We start from the raw sequence: 8,383 nt of genomic DNA, 5'->3' as shown, positions 1-8,383 counted from the left end.
TGCTGTGAGCTGAGATGCCATGGCACTCTACCAGGGGGACAGCTTGAGGCTCTGTCTCAAAAAAAAAAAAAAGTATAATAATCAGAATCACAGAAAATTTAGTATTTTTACGATTTCTGTAAGAAGAAACAGTGGAGTAAACAATGAAAACAGTGGCCAAAATTTAAATTTTATTATCTCTGACCTTAGTTTTATTCCATATATTTCAGTCCTATAATAGGAAACAAGCTAAGACCCTCACCCTCAGCTAAATAAATGCTATAAAATGAGGAAGAACCAAGCTGTCCTCTCAATTAACTTAGTGTGTCTGAATTATCTTCAAACAGTGGATTTGCTTTTTCTTCTTGAGAGGAAAGACCTTGGTAGGATTCCAATCCGTGTTCATAGTTCTCAAACACAAGCAAACATCACAATCACTGGAGAACTTGTTAAAACACATGGCTGAACTTCACCCCCCGAGTTTTGTATTGTAGTTCTGGGGTAGACCCAAGAATTTGCAGTAGACAAGTTCCCAGATGATGTTAATATTGCTAATTCATAGACCATAGTTTGAGGGGTGGTTTAGGTAATCTACAGTAGCTAAAAGTAATGTGCCAAAAGCTTACAATGGGCTAGGTACTGCTCCAGGAGTTTGGCATTTACTGTCTCAAAAAGGAGTAGGTTTGGTGCTATGCCTCATTACCCATCCTCAGTGTCTGACAGCTAATAATGAAACTGGCATTAGAACTTGGGTAGACTGTTTGCCAATCCCAGGCATGCAACCATTTTACTGTGGATAGTGTTGCTTTCAAAGGCTAAAATTACACATTTATAATTCTGAAATAATTACCCAAGGAAATATTTTGTTTTTGAGACAGATTCTTACTCTGATGCCCTGGGTAGAGTGCCATGGCCTCAACCTAGCTCACAGCAACCTCAAGCTCTTGGGCTCAGCCTCCAGAGTAGCTAGGATTACAAGATATTTTATGTACACAATGAAAATCTTGCCTCAGCCTCCTGAGTAGGATTATGGGTCCTCACTACAACGCCCAGCTAGTTTTCTATTTATTTTATTTATTTATTTTTTTTACTTGAAACAGGGTCTCGCTTTTGCTCAAGCTGGTTTCTAACTCCTGAGCTCAAGCAATCCATCCACCTTAGCCCCCCAAAGTGCTAGGATTACAGGTGTAAGCCATGGCACCTGGCCAAGAAAATATTTTGTATTTGTGTTTTAAGATAAGACAATATAAAGTTATACAGTAAAATATATAACCACATAGACTGTATAGAAGTAATATTCTGAGGTACTAGCATACTATGGAGAAAAAGATAACGAATTCTTTTCATCGGCTCTGTTCAATTAAGTGGAAGGTCAGCCAGTTGGGGTTCCATTCCTGTAGAAGAAGTGTTTTGAGGACTCAGAGATCCTGAAAGTGAGGCAAAAGGACAGGAGTTCTGGTGATCAGGTAACTCATTCAAACTGGATAAAATTCAGAGTGCCAAAATGTTAAAACACTGAAGCCGATTCAATGGCTAAATATTTATTGAGCAATTCCTAAATGCTCAGCAGCTGGGCTAAGTACTGAGGAAACCAGGAGAAAGCCAGTCCTGCTTTCAGTGAGTATTAGAAGATAGCAAGGCTCAGTGCTGGTAGCACAATGGTTATAGCGCCAGCCACATACACCAAAGCTGACGGTCTGGGACCCAGCCTGGGCCTGCCAAACAACAATGACAAGTACAACAACAACAAAAAAAACATAACTGGGCATTGTGGTAGGTGCCTGTAGTCCCAGCTACTTGGGAGACTGAGGCTAGAGAATCACTTAAGCCCAAGAGTTTGTGGTTGCTATGAGCTGTGACACTACAGCACTCTACTGTGAGTGACATAGTGAGGCTCTGTCTCAAAAAAAAAAAAAAGGCAGTAACCAATATTCATTGAGATCTTTTTATTTTTATGGCAGGCAGTGTTCTGAGTACTATACAGTCATTTAATTCAGTCATCACAACCACCATACAAGGAAGATAATGGTATTCCATGTTTTAATCATAGAATAAGTTACTAAGATAGTAATTTCTGAGATATTTTATGTACACAATGAAATGAACAGAAAATGGCTTTGTCTAAACCTTTTCTTGATTTTGTACTTAATTTAATGACCAAGTAAAACTTTTGAACTACAAGCACAGGTAAGAAAAGCTACCAAGCTCACCGGTGAAGGCGCGCATTCAGTGGTCGCGACCTCCTGGCTGGGATGATCCGCACTCCCAGGGGAGGTAGGGGAGCTGAGCCGGAGCCATGGCCAGTACAGTGGTAGCAGTTGGACTAACCATTGCTGCTGTAGGATTTGCAGGTCGTTACATTTTGCAAGCCATGAAGCATATGGAGCCTCAAGTAAAACAAGTTTTTCAGAGTCTGCCAAAATCTGCCTTTAGTGGTGGCTATTACAGAGGTGGGTTTCAACCCAAAATGACAAAACGGGAAGTAGCATTAACACTAGGTGTAAGCCCTACTGCCAATAAAGGGAAAATAAGAGATGCTCATCAACGAATTATGCTCTTAAATCACCCAGACAAAGGAGGATCTCCTTATATAGCAGCCAAAATCAATGAAGCTAAAGATTTACTAGAAGGTCAAGCTAAAAAATGAAGTAAACTTATAATGAATTTTAAGTTCATATTAGTTTATGTATATGAGTGCCAACTTTTTATAATAAAATGCCTCAGAGGTTCAGTTTTTAAAATGATTTAGCATAAACTAAAGCCTTGGTATAATTTTCTTGTTTAAATTTGAGGATTTTAAGTCAGACTATAGACAAGAATACTTGATGGACAAATGCAGACTATTGAATAGAAATATTGTTCATTACTCATTGCAAGTAAGTTGCTTTGTGTACTACTCAAGACGAAGTGGACAGTCCTTGCTCTCAGCCTCCAGTCTGGTGGGAGACTGGTAAATTGGTAGTTAAAATACTATGTGATGAATATTATGATGGAATTAGCACAGGGTGTTGAAGTAGGGACTCTTAGTAGCATGAAAAGCCATTCAAACTGGCCCAGCTTCAGGGAACCTTATATTTAAAAGTGAATTTAGCTATAATGATTTTGATCTAAGAAAGTAACCTGTGCATATATAATGTCACTGATAGAATTTAGTTTCATACATTAAAAATTCTTTTAACATGGCTCAGCGCCTGTAGCTCAGTGGCTAGGGCACATACACTGAAGGTAGTGGGTTCAAACCCAGCTCGGGCCTGCCAAATGACAACTACAACCAAAAAATAGCCAGGCATTGTGACAGGTGCCTGCAGTCCCAGCTACTTGGGAGGTTGAGGCAAGAGAATTGCTGGGGTCTAAAAGTATGAGGTGGCTGTGAGCCATGTGATATCACGACACTCTACCAAGGGCTACAAAATGAGACTCTGTCTCAGAAAAAATAAATAAATTTAACACTAAAAAAAAAAAAGAAAAGCTACCAAGTTAGATTTTATTTTTACCTCTAAGATAATGGTATCGTATTTATGAGACAAGTCCCTTATACTTATTTCTTAAATATCCCTATACTTATTTTAATGTATTAGAAATGGTGCCAAGACACATTTAAATTTTTTCCCAGTGTGAAGTTGGTTATGTTTTAAATAAGGTCCAGAGGAGTTAACAGAACGGAAGACCATCCTTTCATCTGCAAGAGTTATCAAAGTAAATTTTTTGCAATAACCAAACATCCAAGAAGGGGCTAAATTAAATCCAACATTGAACTCCCCATTGCACCTAATTAGCACACTGGGTGGCATTTTGTGATGACAACAACAACAACATGCTCTGCCTCTGGAGAAACCATTATTTACAGATCCTGTTCTACAAATCTCTGCTTGATTTCTTCCCAGTGTAACTCTCACCTGTGAAAGCCAGCGTTGAACATCTAGGAGTTGCCTCCAGTTTACTGTAACCCAAATCCCCTATCCAAACAAAGTGCATTAAAATAAATTATCGCAAGTCCTATAAAGTAACTTTCACTGAGGCATACCTCAGAGACACTTTGTGTTTGGTTACAGACCACTGCAATACAGCAATTCACACAATTTTTTTGTTGTTGTTTCCCAGTGCATATAAAAGTTATGTTTATACTATGTGTAGTCTATTGTAAGTTTGCATTAGCATTATGTCTTAAAAATGCATACCTTAATTTAAAAAATACTTTATTGCTAAAAAATGATAAAGATCATCTGAACCTTCAGCAACTCATGATCTTTTTGCCAGTGGAGGGTCTTGCCTCGTGTTGATGGCTGCTGGCTGATCGAGGTGATGATTGCTGAAAGTTTGGGGTGGCTGTGGCAATCTCTTAAAAGTAAGACAGTAAGTTTGCTGCCTTGACTGACTCTCCCTTCTGTGAAAGATCTTTCTGTAGCATATGATGCTGTTTGATAACATTTTATCTACATCTTCCTGATGTGGTGAGATCAACTACATTTATGGAATATTATAAATCCTTTGTTGTCATTTGAACAGTGTTGACAGCATCTTCACCAGGAGTAGATTCCATCTCAAGAAACCACCTCTATGCTCAGGCATAGGCAGGAAGAAACTGGTCATCTGTGAAAGTTTTAACAAGAAATCACAGCAATTCAATCTTATCCTCAGGCCCACTCCTAAAACTAGTTCTCTTGCTATTTCTGCTTCGTCTGCAGTTACTTCTTCACTGAAGTCTTGAACCCCTCAAAATTATCCCTGAGGGTTGACATCAAGTTCTTCCAAATGCCTGTTAATATGGATATTTTTATTTCCTCCCATGAATCACAAGTGTTCTTACTGGCATCTAGAATGGTGAATCCTTCCAGAAAATTTTCAATATACTTTGCCCAGATCCATCATGAGAATCACTATGGCAGCTATGGCCTTATGAAATATATTTCTCAGTAAGATTTGAAAGTCAAAAGTTCTCCTTGATCTGTGGGCTGCAGAATGGATGTTGTGTTAGCAGGCATAAAAAGAGCATTGATCTCCTTAGACACTGTTATCCATGCTATTGGGTGACCATATGCATTGTCAGTAATATTTTGAAAAGAATTTTTTTTCCTGAGCATTAGATCTCAACAGTGGGCTTAAAATATTCAGTAAACTGTCCTATAAACAGATGTGCTGTCATCCAGGCTTTGTTGTTCCCATTTATAGAGCACAGGCAGAGTAGATTTTGTGTAATTCTTAAGGGCCCTAGGATTTTGAGAATGGTAAGTGAACAGTTGCTTCTATTTAAAGTCACCAGTTCCTATGAAGAGATTGTGAAGTGGCAGCACCCATAGCTCAGTGATTAGGGTGCCAGCCACATGCTCCAGGGCTGGTGGGTTCTAACCCGGCCTGGGCCTTCTCAACAACAAAATAGCTGGGTGTGGTGGCAGGCACCTGTAGTCCCAGCTACTAGGGAGGTTAAGGCAAGAGAATCACTTGAGCCCAAGAATTTGAAGTTGCTGTGAGCTATGATGCCACAGCACTCTAATGAAGGCAATAAAGCTCTGCCTCAATTTAAAAGAAAGAAAAGAGATTGTGAACTAAAAATAAAATCCTAACTGAATGGACCCCTCTTGGCAAAGGGGATCCTAGAAACAATTTAAAACTGAGTTCCTAGGAGAGATAAGGCAAAATTATACCATGGGCATGATTTCCTTTCATAAATATTCATGATTACTCATACAGCTTGGTGAATATGTATATTTGAGTACCCTGCTCAGTATAAAATCTTGGTTTTTTTTTTTCTTTTTTTGAGACAGAGTCACACTCTGTCACTCTGGGTAGAGCGCTATGGCATCATAAGCTCATAGCAACCTCAAACTCTTAGGCTTGAGCAATCCTCTTGCCTCAGCCTCCCCCAAGTAACTGAGACTACAGATGCCCACCACAATGCTCCGCTAGTCTACTTTTTTAGTTGAGATGGGATCTTGCTCTTGCTAGGCTGGTCTCAAATCCCTGAGCTCAAGCAATCCTCCTACCTCAGCCTGTCAGAGTGCTGGGTGGGATTACAGGTGTGAGCAGTGTGCCCAGTCTTTTTGTCTCTTCTTTGAAGCACATGTGCTTGGCTTCTGGTTGGGGCTCTGCTTCCCAGCTGGTTGGAATAGCTTCCCAACAGGCTGCTACCTTTTATAAGAAGTAAAGCTCATCTTTTCCAAAGTATAAACCTCATTAATTTTTTTTTTACATTAATAGGAGTCAGCTGTCTTTTGAAGCTTTGAGGCACTAACTTCTCCTCCCTAGCTATGAAAGGCCCAGATGGCATGTTCCACCAATATTTTGGAAGTTTAATCGACATTGGAAATTTGTTGTTTAGAGCAGCCACCTTCTTCAGTGATCTAAGTTGAGTCTTCTGGCGAACTTGCTACAGCTTCTGTGCCCACACGTGGTGCTTCACCTTGCACTTTCATGTTATGAAGATGGCTTCTTTCCTTAAGCCTCATAAAACTAACCTCTGCTAGCTTCCAACTGTTCATCTGCAGCTTTCTCACTTCTCAGCCTTCATAGAAGTGGACAGAGTTAGAGCCTTGCTAACTCTAGCTTTAGGTTTTGGCTTAAATTTAGGAATATTGTGGCTGGGTTGATCTTCTACCCCGACCACTTAAACTTTTTCCTTATCAGCAATAAGGCTATTTTGCTTTCTCACCATTTGTTTACTAGGGTAGCACTTTTTTTTTTTTAGACAGAGTCTTACTCTGTCACCCTGGGTAGAGTGCTGTGGTCTTATCATAGCTCACAGCAATCTCTTGGCTCAAGTGATCCTCCTGCCTCAGCCACCCGAGTAGCTGGGACTACAGGCGCCCACCACAATGCCTGACTGGTTTTTCTATTTTTATTAGAGATGGGACCTTGCTCTTGCTCAGGCTGGTCTTGAACTCCTGAGCTGAAGCAATCCACCTGCCTTGGCCTCTCAGAGTGCTAAGATTATACCACCGGCCCCAGCCCTATGATTAAACTAAAATTTTTTCAAGAACTTTTCATTGCATTAATATCTTGGCTAAAGGTTTAGCACCACCAGGCCTAACTTTCAGCCTGGCTTTCAATATCTCTTCCTTACTAAGCTTAATCATTTCCACCTTTTGTTTGAAGTAAGAGATGTATGAATTTTTCTTTGGTTTTAACTCTTAGAGGCTATTATAGGGTTAGTGATAGGCCCAATTTCAATATTGTTGTTCTCAGGGAATAAGGAAGGCTGGAGAAGAGGGAGAGAGGCCCAGAACTGGTAACTTATCCGAGCAGTCAGAACACACGTTGATCAGTTAAGATCACGAAACAATTGCAGCAGAAACATTGACGCTCATTGATCACGGATCACCATAACAAAGTTTGAAATGTGACACAGAGACACAAAGCACATACTGTGGGAAAAATGACATTGGTAGACTTGCTCAAAGGAGGGTTGTCAGGAGCCTTCAATTTGTAAACAGTATGTATTAAGTGCAGTAAAACAAGCTATGCCTGTACTGTTACCGCCCTCCGCCTTCCCACTTCTTTGCCTACTGCTCAGGAGGGAGGCTATACACTGAGACAGCAGAGTCATAGCAGAGAAAGCGGTAATATTGCAGGCACCATTAGAGGAAATGGGATATTCTCCAATCTGTCTCCCCAAGAGTTTGAGAGAAAGGATTTTTAAAGATACAATAGTTTGGTGGGCAAAGAGTTAGGCAATTGGATCTGCTGGGTTCGGGGCAGAATCATAGGTGTGTAGAAATTGCCTTTTTGTGCTGTCCTGTCTCAAGACCATTTGAGTCTGTTCTTCCTATGGGCCATTGGTCTGGGCCTGTGCGCTGAATATCTCAAAAACTAGCCTTAGATTTCACAAGCGTGATGTTACCTGTGGGATCAATGAAGAACGCTAAGAATCTTTACTACCATCAGCTACGACTCCTGAGTGGTGAGCAGTCATAGGAAAGCAGGCTGGGGGACGGTGCCTGATAGATAGATATAGATATAGATATAGATATATCCTGTCACAGTTCCTGCCTGTGGCTCTTCATTAATTTTATAAAGGGCAATTTGGGGACCCATAGGTAGTCAGGAAATGCAAATATTTATAGCTGCAGGGATTGGGTGAGTCAGAGCTCACTGCAGATGACCTGCAATTGCCTAATGCTCTGCGACCTGGGTGTCTCCGGGGTGGCAACTGGCATTTCCCGAGGGCTCAGTTGGTATCTCCCGACGCAGAGGCGGAGACCGCCTCCCTCTCGGCTGACACCAGAATTACTGGTAGGAGCGCTAACTCCCCGGAAGGGCCCTCGGGGGCGACGCGGCCGTTAAGGGAGGACAGGAGCAGACGTGGGGAGCGGAGGAGAGGAGAGAACAGGAGGGGCGGAGTAGGAGAGGGAAGGGGAGGAGAGGGGCGGGGCGGAGTAGGAGAGGGAAGGGGAGGAGAGGGGCGGGGCGG

The 8,383-nt window shown here is 41.4% G+C and overlaps 1 protein-coding gene and 1 pseudogene across 2 annotated transcripts in view; both read left to right on the top strand.

The window, feature by feature from the left end:
• CASP6 (caspase 6) overlaps nt 1–8,383 on the top strand; it is a 23,017-nt gene that overhangs the window by 4,862 nt on the left and 9,772 nt on the right. The gene's annotated exons all lie outside the window — the stretch shown is intronic.
• Nucleotides 1,942–2,723, top strand: LOC100950958 (annotated as a pseudogene). The gene has a single exon (XR_001161624.2). The product of XR_001161624.2 is annotated as a mitochondrial import inner membrane translocase subunit TIM14 pseudogene (transcript).

Source organism: Otolemur garnettii, unplaced genomic scaffold (genome assembly GCF_000181295.1).
Source record: "Otolemur garnettii isolate 467f Iridium unplaced genomic scaffold, OtoGar3 scaffold00129, whole genome shotgun sequence".
NCBI classification, from domain to species: domain Eukaryota; kingdom Metazoa; phylum Chordata; class Mammalia; order Primates; family Galagidae; genus Otolemur; species Otolemur garnettii.
Note: the sequence above shows the minus strand (reverse complement) of the source record. Positions and strands in the feature narration are given on the sequence as shown.